Source organism: Ailuropoda melanoleuca, chromosome 7 (assembly GCF_002007445.2).
Source record: "Ailuropoda melanoleuca isolate Jingjing chromosome 7, ASM200744v2, whole genome shotgun sequence".
NCBI classification, from domain to species: domain Eukaryota; kingdom Metazoa; phylum Chordata; class Mammalia; order Carnivora; family Ursidae; genus Ailuropoda; species Ailuropoda melanoleuca.
In genome coordinates this window covers 7,983,520-8,002,637 of record NC_048224.1, presented here as the reverse complement: position 1 = coordinate 8,002,637, position 19,118 = coordinate 7,983,520, and the positions used below count along the sequence as shown (strand labels likewise).

General features: G+C 42.0%; 1 long non-coding RNA gene across 1 annotated transcript in view; it reads right to left on the bottom strand.

Annotated features, from left to right (window-relative positions):
• Positions 1-13,144: 13,144 nt before the first annotated feature.
• Positions 13,145-19,118, bottom strand: part of LOC117802972 — a 78,613-nt gene continuing 72,639 nt past the window's right edge. Inside the window, exons 2-3 of the long non-coding RNA XR_004626461.1 lie at positions 14,136-14,238; positions 13,145-13,796 (exon numbers count right to left, since the gene is read on the bottom strand). This is a non-coding gene — a long non-coding RNA (uncharacterized LOC117802972). The remainder of the gene's footprint in view (positions 13,797-14,135; positions 14,239-19,118) is intronic.

Below are 19,118 nucleotides of genomic sequence, written 5' to 3'. Positions count from 1 at the left end.
TGGGGATGAGGAGATGGGAAGGAGAGAATTCAAGTTCCGATACGAATTATATTTCACTTACGGTGGTTCTCGAACTTTCGTGTGCACAGCAACAGTTTCTAGGGTACTTGTTTAAAAAGCAAACACGTAGTCCCCTGCCTCAAGAGCTCTTAATTCATTCAGCCAGAGACGCGCCTAGGAATCTGCATTTTAAATAATGCCTCCAATGAAATTGACACAGGTAGTCCTAGGATCTCGGTTTGAAAATGACTGCTATCCGGTAGGTGGTCAAGAGCAGCAAGCAAACTTCAATATGTTTAATTGATATAGACGGAATGTGTGTGTTCCCGCACCCCCAAGTTCATGTGTGGAAACCTAACCCCCAATGTGATGGTTTTAGGAGGCAGGGCGTGAGGGTGGGTGGAGTTTCCGGAGAGCCTCCGGAGAGCCTTCCGCCTGATGAGGACGGAGTGAGAAGGTGGCGGTGGATGAGCTCAAAGTCAGGCTCTCAGCAGACACTGAATCTGCCACTGCCTTGCTCTTGGACTTCCCAGCCTCCAAAACTGTGAGAAATAAACGTGTTCTTTCGAAGCCACCCCCCTCTGGTTTATAGCATCCCAAGCTGACTAAGACGTTACTGTTTGTGAGGTGTTACTATGTGTCCAGGGAAAGGTCTGGACCATCTCCTCCACGGCCTTTGGACTGCCATCAGTTAGGTATCTAGGCTATTTTCTAAAAACTCAGGGGACAGATATTTCATAGCTTCTTTTTATAGTCTGGTCAGTGCTTAATCATCATTACTATTAAGACTTTTTTTCCTTAGGTCTATAGAAATGCCTGCTTGCTGAAATTCAAGCCCATTCCACTCTGTTTCCTCCTCAGAAGGGATGGAGAATAATTGGTTTCTTAATAGTAATCTTTTATGTTTTTAAAGGAGGCTAGAGTTATCTTCCCATTGATTCACAAGGCAGACAGATATGCTCATGGTCAGGGGACAGTTCCCCTCCTTAAGTCTCCAACCAGTAGGTCCAAAGATGGCTGAATTAGGCCTGCACCTCAACCACGTCGGGTGCCTTCTCAGACTGCCTTCGTCTTGGAGGACTCTGGGGCTTTAAAGAGCTGGTTTCGGACATTGACATCACCACTTTCACATTCGCACGGAGAGAGTAGCCCTCTTCTCTGAGCTTAAACCCAGTTTTTTCTACTTTCCCTCACCTCCCCGAAGTTTCATCCCTCTAATGAACAGACTGTAAAACCTTGCCTGACCAGTGTGGTCAAGTGTTGCAGAAAATGAATTGGGAAACTGGAATGGAAATTGGGCAGTACCTTTTCCTCTCTGTGTCAGGGGTGGACAGCGTTGAGGTGGCCTCTGGAAGTTCGTGCTTTGTGTGATCGCCCTCCTTTGAGTGTGGGCAGGGCCTGTGACATGCGTCTAATCAGTGGACTATAGTGAAGGTGATGGGATGTCATTCATGTGGCTATGTAATGTTCTGTAAGACTCTGCCTGGCAAGAAAACATGCCCCAGAGACTCTCCTTGATGGCTTGATGAAGTAAGCAGCCATGTCGGGAAAGCCCATGGGGCAGGAAACCATGGGTGGCCTCTAGGAGCTGAGGGCAGTCTCCAGCCAACAGCCAGCAGGAAACGAAGGCCCTCAGTCCTACGGTTGCAAGAAAGTGAATTCTGTCAACGACCTTAATGAGCTTGGAAGCAGATTCTTCCTGGGCCAGGCTACCTGGTGAATGCAGCGTGGCCGATGACTTGACTGCGGCCTTGTGGGACCCTAAGCAGAGGGCTGTGTTCAGACCCCTGACCCACATACACTGTGAGATACTAAGTATGCATTGTTTTAAGCTGCTAGACTTGTGGTCATTTATTACTCAGCAATAGCAAATGAATAGAATGACCCCTTGATTTGACTTACCTCACTGTGTGTAGAGGAAAGTACGCAGCACTCATTTGAAAAGGCCTCCAAAGACACGTGTAGCCTGGGTGCCAGGCCCAAAGGGGATGTCATATTTATAAACTTGTAAATATTTCAAGTTTGGGTGGATCAGAACCATGCTTGAAATCTCTTAGGACTTTTTCATAAAGGCTGTTTTCCCTTACATAGTAATATTTATCATAACAACTAGCATTTATTTAGCTTGTACTCTGTGCTAGTCGCACTTTGAAGTGCTTTGTGTATTGTAATTCACTGAACTCTCTTAATTTCCTGGCAGATAGGTGGTATTATCCGTCCCATTTTACAGATGAGGAAGCTGAGGCACCAGAAGTAAGACCAGCAGCTCATTATTCAGTGAATTTGCAAAAAAAAAAAAAAAAAAAAAAAAGAGAGAGAGAGAGAGAGAAAGAAAGGGAAAATACAAACAGGCAAAACAGGCTTTTGGCCTTTTGATGTCTAATTATGTTTCCACCTATCTTCATTTTTAGAATTATGTCTAGCGGTTATGAAAATTGGACATGGCGTGCACCTCAGTACTTCTGAGAAGGTCTGTGTGAATTCATCACAGGGGTGTTTTACCCCGTGATAACAGAGTCCTGAGGAGAACCAGCAAATAGTTGAGGAAATCTATAAAGGCGGAAAGGGCAGTGGCTCAAACTCTTGAACAAACAGGAGTCTCGCAGGCCTGCTAACTTTGGCAAGTCATTTGCAGTGTTGTCTCTGTGTTAGTGGCTTTTTCCAGCCTATTCTCGGTTTTACTGATATTCTTTTGAAAATGTAGAGACAAAAGGCTGAGCTTGACATGGTCAAGAGAAGTGCAGTTCTGTGGTGTTCCTGGGTCGTGCTGTTTTTATATATCCTGGAATGATATTAAATTACCTTTGGAAGAAGCAGCACCACAGCCCGAGCTGGTAGGCCTCCTATGATTTACTTTTTCTGCAGGCCTTAAATTTAATCAAGCATTCCCAAATTCTACTTGCAGCTTTTTTTATTTCTTTTGGCCTTCAGAACCCTATTCAGATTCAGCGAACATGTTTTTAGTGAGTGCTAGGGGCTAATTACTAGTGTCTTCACTTTACAGATTAAAAAAACTGAGACTCAGAAAAGCCGAGCCGCCTGTGGTTAACATTTAGAAAGAACAGGTGACTATCTTGCTCCGTGCACAGGACTCCATTCACAGCACCGAGCTGAGTGCTGGGTATCTCCCCCCCACCCTCTAAAAAAAATTCTTAATGGGAAATGATAATGGGATGGGTCACACTTCCCCTCGTCCCCACGTTCTTGAGCAGGCAGGAAAATGAAGTACAAGTTATTTAAATTTGCCTGATCCTGTGCCCCAAAAGTGGTGCGTTTTTTCCAGCACACCAGAAAGGCTCCACCTGCCCCGAAATGTGATCTCCCTTATCACGCCCTCCGCTGGAGACTGAGTCCTTTGGATCCAAAGGCTTTTCGGTCTTTCTAAGTTTCACGAAGACTTTATCAGCAGATTATGAGAGCTAGAGCCTGATGGGACACGGGAGTTCAGAGCCATCGGTGGTTCTTTGAAAAACTCCCTCATAAACTCTTCCCAGCTGCCAGTTGGAGAGACAAGATTTGGGGTGGGGGGCGGGAGGGGAGTTTGTCATGTGGCTTTCCTAGATGGGCAGGGCTGAGCCCTGCAGTGGAAGTGCCTGTCCTAGAACATTTGTAACCAGACACCACACCAGTTAGAGCAGTCACTGAAATTTCAGCCTCCTTTAACAAACATTTTTAAAAGTTCCTCAATACCGGGGCGCCTGGGTGGCTCAGTCAGTTAAGCATCTCCCTGGAGCTCAGGTCATGAACTCGGGGTCCTGGGACGGAGCCTTGCGTTGGGCTCCCCGCTCAGTGGGGAGTCTGCTTCTCCCTCTGTCTCTGCCTCTCCCCCCTTCCCCTGCTCGTGCTCTCTCTCCCTCTCTCTCTCAAATAAATAAATAAAAAATCTTTAAAAAAATTAAAAGTTCCTAACAACAGAAATGTAAAAGCCCTTATACCCACCCCTGCTTTAGTTTTACCTTTGGTCTAGTTTCGTTATATATCCCATGCCCTGAGCGGTCCCCTGGCAGGAGGGTTCCCACAAATTGAGTCTTCTGCGTCTGGGCTTCAAATTGAAGAAACTTCCTTCCTAGACAGAACTTAGCTCTCCAGGAGTCCCACAGCTGCTGAGAAAAGAGTAGGCATCGACTTGTAAGGTATTCAGAAGGACAGTAGGGAGGCCAGTAACAACAAAAGAAGAGAGTAAACGAATATTCATTACGAATTTCTCACACTCCGGAGAATAAATAACCCAACTTGACCTGCACTGACTCATTCCTCCCCTGGCAGTTCTCAGCGTGCTGTCTGAAACCGAGTCCACTCTTGCCTCTCACTTCATTCATTTGTTCAAAGACATTTGCTGAAGCCCTCCCATGTGCCAAGCATGATTCCAGGCGTGGGGTTTCAACAGTCAACTGAATTCCTTTCCTCAAAACAGAAATGGCTCAATGGAGGAGTCGGACACATGAATAAGTGATTGTAATCTAGAATAATAAATGACACGGGACCATGTAGAAAGACAAACTAAGTGCATGTATTCGGCATTTATTGCTGCATAACAACTAACCCCAAATTTGGCAGCTTACAACAACAAGCATCGTAAACTGCTACAGATTCTGAGAGTCAAGAGGCAGGAAGTAACTTCACTGGGTAGACGCAGCCCCAAGTCAGTCATGAGATTGCTGTAGACATCTTCCCTCAGGGCCAGAGATCTGAGAGAGACAGAAGCTGCAATGTTTTTGTAACCTAGCTGTGTGTGTGTGTATGTGTGTATGTGTGTGTGTGTGTGTGTGTGTTTAAGACTTTTATTTTTATTTATTTAACACAGAGAGCACAAGCAGGGGGAATGGCAGAGGGAAAGAGAGAAGCAGGCTCCCCGCTGAGCAGGGAGCCCCACATGGGGCTCGATCCCAGGACCCTGGGATCATGTCTTGAGCAGAAGGCAGATGCTTAACTGACTGAGCCACCCAAGTGCCTCTCTTCTGCTGTGTTCTAGTGGTCACAGAACCACCCCTGACACAGTGTAAGACGGAACTACGTGAGGGCATAAATACCAGTAGGGGGGTTTCTTGGGGCCATCGTGGGGGCTGTTACCACACCCAGTCTAGGAGCATCGGGGAAGGCTCCCAACAGAAGCCAAGACCACAGGGAAATAGAATTTGAACCCCAGAATCCTTCCACAGTTCAAAAGATTTATTACTTATAAGTCTTTCCAATTTGCTAACAAGGGATGGTTTCTCTTCTGCCATCATCTTTTCCTTCTCTGAACGCTTAAGATGGCCACATGCCCCCATATTGGGCTCATCCAATTCAAGGCCCCATCACTTTCTGAGTCAAAAGAAAGTGTGACACAGAATCTGCTAGCCTCCGGCCACTCAACCCCATGCCCCAGCATCAGGAGTTTTATCTGAATTCTGCTAAGACCTTTGTAATAGATCAACTGATAAATCGTATGGATCATAAATAAGGACGTGTGTCATTATTACTGATGCAATGTTGAGACCAAGATGATGTCATTTTAAGGATCAGTATCCAGAACTACCAACCAAAATTGCTAATGTCCAGTAATGTGTGTTCAGTAAGACTTATTTTTGTCTTCCTTTTATACCAACTTTATGAGAAGTAACTGACGGTCAGGGATGTTTAGTAGATTTCCCAGTGAATAGCATCTTAACGTTTATGCTCATTGTTACAACATTGTCAGAATGGAAACAGACATCTACAACAATCACAGTTCATTACCTCTTACTTGTCACTAATCGAACATCAACTATAGGTCTGGTAAAATTTGCTGACATCTGCAAGGTGTCGAAGACGACAACTGTAACAAAAGACTAATCCCAGAGACTGGTTATCTTTAAAATTGATATTCCCTATATCAACAGAAATGAGAAAAAAAACTAATGAGTCTGAATTTTAAATTCATCATTTTTTGTGTGCATCTGTGATCTGAGTCTGAATCAGTGTGAGCCTAGCACTGTAGTCCCCAGAACACAGGAATGATGTCACATTTTTTTTTTTTTTAGAGAGGGAGAGACGGGGGCGGGGGGCAGAGGGAGTGAAAGAGAGAGAATCCCAAGCAGGCTCCATGCCAGCGCAGAGCTGGACGTGGGGCTCGATCTCACGACCCTGAGATCATGACCTATCGGGCACTGAACTGACTGAGCCATCCAGGTGCCCTGGAATGACGTCACATTTAAGAGCGTGGAAGCTGTTCTGTGTCAAAATGGCATGTAGGGTGCAGGGGAGTGTGGATGCTCGTAGGAAGTAAGGACAGCATCTACCTGAGGGCTCAGGAATACCCACCCTCTCTGCTCCTAACCTTCAGCTTCTTTGTTCTCCCTGACTCTTGACTTTCTGTCACCACAATATCCAGGGCAACACTGTGCTAAAGGTGACTTGCACCTGCTCCCAAGAGCCGGTTGTTAAATTTTGAGGGATTTGCAAGGCAATTATTAAGCATAGCCAGGATTAAAAATTAAATCATATACGCTTACAATTAAGTAAGTTCTACTAAAAAGAAAATGTAATACTCAAAACTCATCACTTCCTAATGGCTTGGCCGAAGTTTATTTTTATCAATGTTCTGGAGGCGATTTATCCACAGTGAGAACATGTGAGCCACGGGTATCAGCAAACGCTACAGATCAGGGATTCCTCCTGCCGAGAAAACTAGTTGTTGACCATTTGCCAGCATCCTAGGAATATCTTTCTATTACTCCCAGGTTTTGTGGTAGTAGTTGAGCCAGACCGATTGGGTTTACACCCGAGTTTTGCCATTTAACCGGCTATGTGATTTGGGCTTGCTAATTTCTTTGGGCCTTAGTTTCATTGCCTGTAAAATGGAGATAATATGACATCTACTTCAGAGGGTTATATGAGGACTCAAAGAGTTGATATTTGTAAAGCATTTTGGAACATTGCCTGAAACCTAATAAGCGCTATGTATTTGTTAAATAAAATAAAATAAACACTCTTCGAAGGGCTGCTGTTCCCTTCTTTGATTCTATCTCACTTGCTTCTCATCTCTCAAAATCTGTTCTATTCTTCTGCTGCAATAGTAAAACATCCGATTTTTGTTGTACACACGACCATGCAAAATAAAGATTACATTTCTCAGCCTCTCATGCATAAATTCTGATCAAGACACTATAATCAGATATATTAGTGGCAGTTTCCTGGACTTTATCTTCAGCGATAGTTGGCACATTCTTTTTGCTGTTTTTCTCTTTTATTTCTTCTTCCATTCTGGTGGCTGAAGCTTGGAGGTGATGGCTGGAGCAGAAGCCAACATATTGGACCATGAGGGAAAAAAGTCACACCCTAGGGATGACAGAAATTTGAACAAAAAAATATGAAATAACTCAGAGTCGATGGCAAGAGAAATATTAAAAAATAGCTGAAAGATGTTCGTGGTTTAAAATAAGAATGAAGATATATGGATTCAGGTTTCAGAGGTCTTCAGAGCTCAGCTTTGACTGAATGATTTTCTAGTTCCAGATCCATGAAACCCAGCTAACATGGCTCATGTTCTTGGATTTCTGGACAATTCCATCTCTGTTATTGCCTTGTGCTTCCCTATAATAAACCTTAATTACTTGAGCTAATATAATCAACATTCTATTCCTTGCAAGCAAGAGTGAAACTAACTAAACCTTATGGTTTGTAATACAACCATAAAGGTATAATTTTACCTACCTGCAAGTATATTCTGCTCATTAACATATTCCTGTACAGACAAACTTACACCACAGGAACTGAGGACTTCTCCTTGGGAAACATTCTATACCCTCATATGGTCCCTGGGCATCAAGTTGCATCCTCAAGTATCACCTGTCGCTTTCCCATCTTAAGAAGGCCCTGAGATTTTATCCCACACTATCTGGATTGTTATATATTATTCATAATCGATGTTGCCCTTGGGAAAAATTAAGTAGACAGAATTTGCTTCTCTTCTGCCTCCTTTTATTGTTCCTCCCCACCTGAGCTCAGCTCCCAAGTTGAGCAGGAGCAAGAACATGTTTACTTGCTCCTCAGAGCTAGTCCAGTTCAGTAATATCGCAGACTTCCCCTCCCTGTCTCATCACAATGTACTGAAAACATACAATATTTTCCTCACAGCATTGCTCAATAGCTGGTCCGTTAATCAGAGACAACAGTTTGACTTGCATTGAGATATTATCTGACTCTATGATGGGTCCTATCAGTGACTCATAGAGATGTTTTAAACTCGTCCCTCCAGTTAAAACAAAGGGAAATCTAATGCTTGTAGAATAGTTAGGTGTCGGACATTGTGCTAAGGACATTCTTTAAGTTTTTACAACTAATATATCAATCAGATTTTTTAATTGCCAAGAGGAAAAATCAATTCTGGATGACAAACAGAAAAGAAAGATATTGAAAGGATATTTCAGAAGCTCACAGGATTGCTAAGAGGGGCACAGAACCAGGCTTGGAAAATGGGCAGGAATAAAGATAAGACAGTACCAGTATGTTCATTGTCAAGTGTGTTATATATGTCTGTGATATACTATTTGTGTTAACAGATAAACCATGAAATCTCAATGGTTTAAAATGGTGTATGTTTCTCACTCAAAGTTCAATTGGTGTTTGAAGAAAAGAGGGAGAGGCTTTGTTGCAGTCACTAAGGAAGTCAAGCTGACCAGAGCTTTAACATTTTCAGCTCATGCTTTCCAAGAACACCTTGAGCCTCAACATTCTATCTGCAGATGGGAGAAGGGAGGGAATGGAGACCCGTGTGTGAAGCACATGCTAGTGTCTGTACTCATTCTATTGGTCAGAACTCAGTCACGTGAACCACACTTAACTGCCGGGAGCTGAGCTCAGTCAGAAAGAGGAATAGCTAGCCAATCTCTGTCCCAGCTCATCCTCTTGTCACCAAATATCTACGCCATGCTTCCTCCCACAGAGAGAACACGGTCACTCCCCCCAACACACACACACGGGAAGGATAAACCGAAGTACTGTCCAATCACTGAGTTTAAATCGAAGCCCAAATTCCAAATTCTCCCCCAGGTCCGGATCCATGGTTCATCATGGTCCAGCTGCCTAAAACTAGAAAGACAAGGTCCCTACTGCCTTCTCCCCAACACATCTGGTATAGGTGGTGGAACAGAGGCAAAATAATCACTGTAACGCCATCCTGTGGAAAAGAGAAAAGTTGCAGCAGTCATTGGTCCATAGAGATTTTATTTTAGTTTAGTTTAGTTTAGTTTAGTTTAGTTTTTTTTTTTTACAGTACATCCCTAGTTTTTGATGTAAAGTTCCATGATTCATTACTTGCATATAACACTCAGGGCACCATGCAATATGTGCCCTCCTTACTACCCATCACCGGCCTATCCCATTCCTCCACCCCCCTCCCCTCTGAAGAGCTCAGTTAGTTTCCCAGAGTCCACAGTCTCTCATGGTTAATTCCCCCTTCTGTTTACCCCCCCCTTCTTCTTCCCTTTCTTCTCCTACCAATCTTCCTACTTCTTATGTACCATAAATGAGTGAAACCATATGATAATTGTCTTTCTCTGCTTGACTTATTTCGTAGCGTTATCTCCTCCAGTCCTGTCCATGTTGCAGCAAATGTTGAGAAATCATTCTTTTTGATGGCTGAGTAATATTCCATTGTATATATGGACCACATCTTCTTAATCCAGTCATCTGTTGAAGGGATTTTAAATCCTCGTGGGAAGGCTTTGTGAAAACCTTGCCCTGAGAGTGAGAAAAGTTTATAGAAGAAATCCTAGATCCGCTTTCTGGGAGAAATTCTCTTCTTCATCGATCTTCATGGCCCCTGACTCTACCATCTGGAAGTTTCCTTTTGTCCTTTTCCTCCTTGACCACTTTGCTAGGTATAGAGGGAAGTGTGTCCTCCTTGGAGGTGGCATAGTTTTCAAAACACATATATTTCTGATAAATTTGGGAGCCTAGAACCTATTTTGATAGTCAAAGTCTTGTTTTAGTCCAGACTTATGGTTTCTTCGGCAGTGTAATTTCCTCAAAAACCTAGTAGACTTCTCACCCATTTTGCTTCCCATCAGCCTCCCATGCTAGTAACCATACCCCAAGTCCTTTCCTTGTCAGGATCCTCAAGACTGATATCTGTTTTGGCTTCCTGGTCCCCACAACGCTCTCTCTTTCAACAGCCTGAGGCCACAGAGCCTAGATTGGAAGACCTCACCCTTGATTTGATCTGAGCGGTAGGGCTTAATCTTATACAATCTGATTTCTTACTGCTTGAGTTTTGGAAGCAGTCAATTTTTCCAACTTTTCAACACCTCTAGTTTCTGACATTTCAGTTGCATTTTTGTCTGAAAACCAGCCAATTCTTTCTTGAGTTCATCCACCTTTTTGTAAATTGCTACTAACATTTTGTTTTCCGACCCTTTCCTCTAGAGCTAAAGAGTCCGCTTACACTTGACCTAGCTTCTGAGTTCTAGCAGGGGGCAGTTTCATCAAAGATTTTGCCGGTGCATAACCCAGACCTTCATCTGTCCAGCCTCCAAACCAGTTTCCTTGCCACCCACATGTATTTTAGGTTTTTGTTATGGCAACATTCCACTTCTGGTATAAACGCATACATTAGTTAGGGAAATTTAGCTGCTGTAAAGATTAAACCTTGAAATCTCAGTAGCATAAAAAAGTTTATTTCTCATTCACTACAATCTAATCAGTGAGGAGGCTCTGCTCCTGACTGCCATTCAGGGACCCAGGCTGATGAAGGTTGTGCCATATTCCACACGTGACTCCATTTACTGTGAGCGTCGCTAGCCAGCTAGTAGACGGAAGCAGAGAGATTGTGGAGGATGTGGTAGGAGGGCTTTATGGATTTAACTCGGAAGTGTCAAATGCATTTTTGACTGCAACTTATTAGCCAGAACTTAGTAATAAGGTCACACCTGATTTAAAAGGGAAACTATATAGACATGAATGATATAGTCCAGCTGGGTGCCCAAGAATAAGGGAAAGTAAGGGAAAATGGGGGAAAAATTATAAAGTCTCTTCCATAAACTAAAACCACAGCCAAAATCATGGTAAACAATAGATGTCACATAAAGGCTAGACATTGAAGCTTGTTCCACCGACTCCTCCAGCATCAAAGCAGGCTGCTGTCATAACATTGCTCCCCCTGAAAGGACAATGTTGCTGCTGCTGTCACCCTGTCCGCAGCCTGAATGGCTTCTCCATGGTTTTAGCTTCTCTAAGTCACTAGCTCCCCATCAAAGCCCAGAGCAAATGTATCAGATTAGTCCAGCTCAGATCCTGCAGCTACTACCCTCTTATTGCAGATAAGACTGGGAGGACCAATTCTGCATTTTTAGCTCATAGAGTGAGCAACAGACTCTGTCCCCATTATAACTCCCAAGATGAGAAATTCTCCAAATAAAGATGGGGAATCAAACTAAATCGAAGGAATTGATTTCATGATGGAAATTTTGGCCAACATGGCAAGCTGGTAGCAGAGCGTATTTTGAGCAAGTGGGAAGTGACCTACTTTATTCTGTATACGTCTATGCATGTGGTCTTGGTTCCTATCCACCCAGAATTTTGAGGTTTTGCCTTCATCTCAACCTGTCTTGTTCACAACAGTAACTCCAGGGCCTAGAAGAGTGCCTGGCTTTTAGTAGTCAATCAGTATTTATCAAATGAAAGAATCCTTGGCCCAGTAAGTGTGTTTATTGATGCTTCTGGTCTTGGCTCCTCTGATGACTAGTAGAGGCTGGTGAAATCTAAGGCAACAAGGGTAATAGAACTTCAATATTAGCTAGACCAAGCACAGACGTGTCCCCTGCCTGAGAGCTGACTGTGGAAACACTTGCCAAGTTCTATGATAGAGTCCCATGACAGAAAGGAAAGTAAAACCAGAGGTGGGAGGAAAGACCAGTAAACACTGCCAGATTATTTTTAAGGTTTTTTTAAAGTTCACTTTTCATAAAGGACATACCAATATTTCAAGCTGGAAATTTAAAAAAATTTTGAAGGCAAAGAGGTTTATGGCCTTGGTCTCTATATTCGGAATGTTCTCTTTGAGGTGTTTCTTCTTTCTTAGTAGGCTAGTGAACTTGAGTATGTGTCATGAGAATCTGTTTTTGTCTCTTTCAGGCATAGAATTCCTTTCTGGGAATGTGAATTATGACATCTCTTTGGCAGAAAAAGATTCGCATTTATAGACATTTTAGGTGGCACTGAAATTATATGACAACATTTTAAAAGACAGCTGGCTAATATGGGGCAAAGACATTTAATTTTCCTCTCTGACAAGACCACCTCCTTTCATCCCATATTATTTTAGTATGAAAAACGATGACATGCATTACTCTCTTGCACTTTTCTTGGCCCCGATGCAGACAAGGTTAAAAAGTTCTGTGCTGAATGAGATCTTTAGGAAGAAAGAAGGAAGGGAAAAATCCAATATAACTTATATTCGGAATGAAGATCCTACAAATTATAAAAATGTCAGCCTCCATAAAAACAGGAGAAATTTCAAGGGAAGGGGTTCCCACCTCTTCAGTAACACCCTGAAACAGGGATATGGAGTGTTGCCACCTGACGTGAGTGGCGTGCATTGCCTGCTGAGGCTGCCTGCACAAATCTACCATCTCTTAAAGAGACAAGACTGTATTTTGAACAGGCTCCACCATGGCCTGGGTCCCTTCTGCACTGTTTCATGGCTGTGGATCCTTAGGTTTCAGATGTTCATGTTTGAACAGGGGCTGGGACGAAGATGCAAGAGCAAGACAAAAGAAATGTTTTGCTCAAGCCATTCAGAAGTGGAGATTCTGCATGCGTTGGCCTAAAATGGTCTTCAGCAGGACTGAGAATATTAGCCGAGGTGTTCTTTTTCCAGGTTCCGTATTTCACATATTTCCTGGTATTTGCAAATGGCCTTTGAGTAGGTTCTGAAAGTTTTTTGTTTTTTGTTTTTATAAGTTCACTACTTTTTGTTGCCAGATGAAAGAAGAAAAAAATGTTGAAAAAAAGAATTTAAAAAAATCATTTTAATTTCTGAGCACGTTGGAGTTAATAGTTTTGGCATCTCGTGTTTTATTTCAAGGCTAATATGCCACGCCATCTGCCAAGTGATGGTGTCTTTATTAGGTTACCATGGTATATAAAAAGCAAAATGCTCTGCAAAGTTTTTGAACAAGATGATTTTTATTTTCCCCCTTCAATTTTTTTCAAAATGTAAATTAACATGTTTTCAACAAAACTGTGGAAATTAGAGTTATAAATATTGAGATGATACTACCCAATAATTTAAGTCCTTTATTTCCTCTTAAGATCTTAATTTTTTACATCTGAGAATGATCCTGAGGTTTAGAGGATTTAAAAAGTACCTATATATGTATGTATAGAAATCATGAAATCCATAGCATTCCTAACCATGGAATAAATACGCAGAATTATCCCCTCAGGCTTTCTTTTTCTATAAAAAGGGCCTTTGCTCCAACCATATTTAAGAAAAGTGAAACTATCCTGCTCTTCTTTTGCGTAAGCTAGGGACAAAGTACAGAAGTTGCGAGAAGGTGAAAGGAGAAAATAGGGTCCGTACACTTTTTGACATGAGTCAATAATTTTCACCTTAAAGCTAATGATTTACAGGCACTATTTTGCCTCCACCTCCGAAAATGCAGTTTGAGGCGGCAGTCTGATTCAGCTCTCTTCTGAGCTGCATCGTTTTTGTTAGAGTCTTTAAAGATAGTGTATGATCAGCACGCCTCCTAAACGCTCAGCAGTCAAAGTTTCTGGCTTCCTCCTCCTTCTGTCTCTGGGGAAAGTTTTCCAGGCTTCATTTCTTCCATATGCTTCACAAAAAAAAAAAAAATTAAGTAAGTTGTTTATGTCCAGAGACACGCACACATACACCAGAAGGCACACACACGTATGTGACAGCAGTCATATACACTTTAGACATACTTTGGAATTCACATAAGCAAAGAGTTGGGAGGGGGTGTGTGGAGATTTCTAGCCCATTGGTCTCACTTTTATCATTGAAATGAAGCATGTGAAGGATTGTTCTGGAGGAGAATTTCTATAAACCATAGCCTAATTTGCAATTACGCACACTAGGACCGCGCCTCCCGTAAGAGATGACATTAAAATGATAGGAAAGTGGGCACGGGTGGGAGATACAAAGTACTCACCATCACTGCTCATTTCCAATTAAAACTAGTGTTTCTAGCGAAACATGAGAGTACCGAGCTCTGTTCGGATCCACCATCAAGAAGTTGCAATCCTAAAAGCAACCTGGGGAAAATAAAGAATATTCTACATAAGCCAACAAACATTTGTTGAGTGACTATTATGTAGCAGGCGGTGTACTAGGTGCCGAGAAGATAACTAAGGCAGAACCTGTCCCAGACATCTCGTAGCTTCAAGCCTGTGAGAGCTCACCTTCCCCAATGACAGATAACGCTGTGCTCAGAAATCCAAGACTCTAGAGATCAGAAGCAAGACCTCTTGAGGACAGAATCTCACAACCCTGCTGTCCGTACGGTGAGATAGACTGCAGCTGAGAAATGGCGGGAGCGGAAGAGGGAACGACAGAAGTCAGATTTGGGTGGTTGATTTGATGAACACTCAAGCGGCTGCTACCCCCAGCGGGAATTGCTGAAAGCTTACTGAGGTTGTCAGGGTGTGGACACATAGTTTGCCTTTTAAAGTAATTGATTCTCCAGTGACCCGTTACATAAAGATTTGACATTGTCTTGTCATATCTACCGAGCATCTAGTTGACCACTGCTCCTTGGAATTTGCGCGATTCTAACTAGAAACCCGCTCTGTCCCCTCTCGGGGTGATTAGAAAAACATGGCTGGTTATGAGGGTGAAATATCAAAGAGGTGGAAAACTGAGGCTACTGGGCTGGAGGCGTGGTGACTGACTGGCCACTTTGCAGGTGGCTCCCCCGCAAGGCTTTTGCCAAACCATTGCCTCCTCCCTAGCCCAGTGATGCAATATCACCCCACCAGAATGTTTTGTTTTCCAAGACCCTTGTTTCAATGGGTACATCCCATTAACAAGGCCAGCAGATGTCAGTCCTGATCCACTTTTTCTCAGTAATGAACCAGGGAGGAAGAGCAGATCTGATTTCCCAATCACTGCCTTCTCTTTGCTGGCTTTTCTTCTTCCTGAGATGGAGGCCCCCTGCTTGGTTTGCTTTGTTAATATTTGCATTATTCAATAGTTATTATGTGATAAGCATGTTGTTTGCTTTAGGTTTTGGTTGGTTTGTTTTCTGGTGCTTTTATTCTTAGCTGGTGGCTTAACTTGAGTTACAGCTGTGGCCCGTGTGTTACTCAGGGTGGGTAGTATGTATATTCTACGGATTCTTACCTGACGCTTCAATAATCCAAAGTTGGGCCAGAAAATAAATAAATAAAACAAACTGAAACAACGACAACAACAGGAAATCCAAGGGGAAAATCATACAGCTTTTATTCTGCAAAATCATCCCCCTGGTGCCGGCCTTTAGACTGATCTCTTTTAGAATGAAAACAACTTTGGTTTGCAAATAATACGGCACACATTTCTAAATGCACCTATTTTTAAGCTTTCTGATTAAGAAATAACAGTATCCCTGCACATTTATCAAGCAAGAATCTTGTCCTCGAGTGAAAATATTTTATGGCTAAAGACTAAGTATTTATCCTGAGTGCAAAATGGAATCTTTTTAAGTAAACAGAATCTAAAGCTACTCTTTATAATGCATTCTGTTATTTGTATTATGCTATTTATTGTGAAAGCAGGCTTTAAATTTGCTATAGAAGCTTTAAACTCCAGGACTTGCTAGTAGAGAAAAATGTGTGTTTTTGCCTTTGATCTAGTACTTGTCTGTTATCGCTGATGAGCTGTTCCGTCAAGGTGAAATTGTCATACAACATGATTTCGACATTCTGTGAAAGAATATGAACATTGTGAGTTGGCCGGGCACAGAGTACATTTGGAAAATACTCTGTTGCTTAAATTAAATGTTAAGTATTTATTTACCACGATGCTTAATTCAAAAATACGAGACGTTTTTTGATTTATTAAAACTAACAATAAAACCTAAAATATATATGCAACTTTTAATAATTCCCCCTGAATAATAGTGTAGTATTTTATTTCTTTGCAAAGTAATGACTAACAACCAGAGGTATAACATTGCCTTTTTTCACTTGAACATAACTTCTGAATTTAAGGAATTTTAAAATCTAATCCAAGTAAACTTCCTTTAATAATCATCTGGGTCAGGGAGATCAACAAAATCATTATTTCTAATTCTTGGAATACGGAAAGTGGAAAACCAAAGACTAAGTATCTGCAATTTTATATTTCAAGGTATTTTAATTGTTCAGAAGATCTTTTCCTGTTTTTTAATTAAAAACGAGATTCGATGCTAATAAAAAATACATACATAGAAAACAAAAGTATGCACATCAAATATTTTCTCAGCCTGTACATAGGATTTTTATATTAATGTTAAACGCAAATTTAAGAGCAAAGCAGAGGTAATTTTTAAAAATTTGTCGCCTTAGCTTATCAAATCACATGCTATTTCTCTGTTCAGCTGTCTAGATCGGCAATGTTCAACGGAAATATGTAATGTGAGCCGTAAACACAAGCCACCCATGTAAATTTAAATTTTCTAATAGCCACATTTTAAAAAGGAACAAGAAACAGGTGAAATTGATTTTCAAAATACTTTTTCAACATCTAATCAGCATTGATATTGAAATTGTATCTACTTAAATTGTACATGAGATGTTTCACTTCTTTTCTTGTTTGTGTTCTAAATCTTCCAAATCCGGTGCGTATTTTCAACCTACAGCACATCTCAATCTGCACCAGCCACGTTCAAGGGCTCAGTGGCCACATGTGGCGCGGGGCTATTGTTTCGGACAATACAGGTCCTGATGATCAAATCCCTACAGTCCAACGCATGGGCTGAATGCCTTCATAGAATATTACTGTCGCTCTGACACCAGTCTAAAAGATTTCCATGTCAGAGTGAGATTGTTAGTGGAACAGAGTCCTGATATGTACAGAACTCTTTGTCCTAGTTCTATTTTGCTTTTAACAGCTTGCTTTGCTCCATAAAGATGCCCCAGTCCCCCTCAAGCTGTGGGACCCTCTGCTGGTTCATGCCTATGAAGTTGAGTTGCTGAGATAGTCACTCTGGAGAAAGTGACCCAGAGCAGACATTCTAGAGTGGTTCCAACTGGGAGAGGCAGAGCCTACGGGAATCTTGTCAGAGATCCGCTCAGGACGTGCTAAGAATCCTCATGTCTGCCGATTTTGGGGTTGTCTGGTGTGCGATCCTGAAACGTAACCCTGTGATTCCTAAAAGGATGCCAACTCTGGTGTAAGTTTCACATCGTTCAGGCAGTTTTTCTTTCAAATGCCCTCCTTAGGCCACGTGTCTCGATTGGAGGTTCAGGAAATGTGGCTACTCGGGTGAGTTTCCTTCAGGTGGCAGGGCTGGCTTTCCAGGCTTTCCGAGCTGACCGAGGATGATTTGGAAATGGTAAGGGAAAGAATCGAAGAGGCCTGGGGATGAATTGCGGTTATTTCAGGGAGAAGAAATAGCACAGATATTCTGAGGTTTATCCCCTTCCTGCAGAAGCAATTAAGCTGAAAAATGGAGAAGAATCTACAAAATGCAGAGAAATACCTTTCTTTGTCCTTTTTGTCTTCTACTATTATACCTCACTCCAAAGTCCTTATCAAAAATAAATAAAAAGCCATTGATCTTTGCCAGTTCCAAGAACGTAACCCGTCATGGTGTGGGAAGTATTTCTATCCGGTAAGCATATTGCGTGGAACCTGGAACACAGTGGGTACTAAATAAATAGAGGTCATTACTATAAATACATTGGTGATGAACCATCCAGGCAGCATGAGAAAACCAGAAGAAAGACGGAATGGCTCCAATCTCTTTAATATCTGTCATTTTTCCGTTTTATCTGTGTGCTCTGAAAGGCAGTGCATGCCCATTATATCTTCTTTGTACCCTTCTGAATGGAATCTTATTTTCTTCCTTATTAACATACCTTAATTAATAGAGGTGCATTTGTATAGCTACTAGAGGCAGAACACCTCAGGAGGATAAAGGTTTTGCATTATATTGCTGGCTGATTTGTTATTCCCCTATTAAGTTTAAAGAAAATATTTGTACCATCGTATAATCATGACTCCATATGGTCTTGAATGGGAATTTAATGGTTTTCTTAAATTGGTTCTGAGTCCCTTCTCAGTCTTGGGTCAGATGAACACTTGAGAAGGATTTCTTAAATCTTGGGGGGAAAATTTTTTTTTATCCACTACCCATTTTTCAATTCATAAAGAGATGTATCACATTGGATATTTTTAAATTTCTTGGAATTGGGAACTATGGATTTTCTCCAAAATTAGCACTTACTTATTATCTTTACTCCTACCCATATTTCCGTAGCCATCACTGAACATTTGCAGGCAGTTTAAGGGGAATTTATCTAATGGCAGGAATACAGGGTTATCTTCGCGTATTTACCGAAGCCGCTTGTTGTTTGCCCTGATTTCTGTTTTTCTCAGAGATCGCATGAGAAATAACTGAATATAATCCTGCGAAAATAGCATAGAGTGGGACATAGTAACAGCAATCTTATTAAAGTTCTGTGTTGGTAGGAGTCGGATTTTTTGTCTGGTTTCTTTGTTTTTGCATTCCCACCCGTTGCCCGCTTAATACCCGTGGGCCTTTTATTTAAAGAAGAAGAAAGAGAGAGAGACAGATGGAAAATTGGACGTACAAAGTTTATTACGAAGAAATGGTGTCCGCCCATCTTCCCAGAAACAAGAGGAAGAACTTCGTTGGGGTCTCCAGTTCTACCTAGTTTTTGGAGACAAAGTTATGTTTACTCCTTGTTAAAGTTATGGCCTGCAGGCTGGAACGATGGCCTCCCAGCCCCATGTGCACCCCCACACTCTTGGGGGCACTGCTCTTCTTTTTCAATGCCGTTAACAGCTCACCAGCCCACAGGAACCTCACATTCTGCCACGGAGAATGATACTTGGTCACAGTCAGGCTCCCTTGACAATGACATTTTCTCTGCGAGTTCTGCACAGCTGTGTCACTGTTAACTTTTAATGAACATCCTTCCTTCCTTTG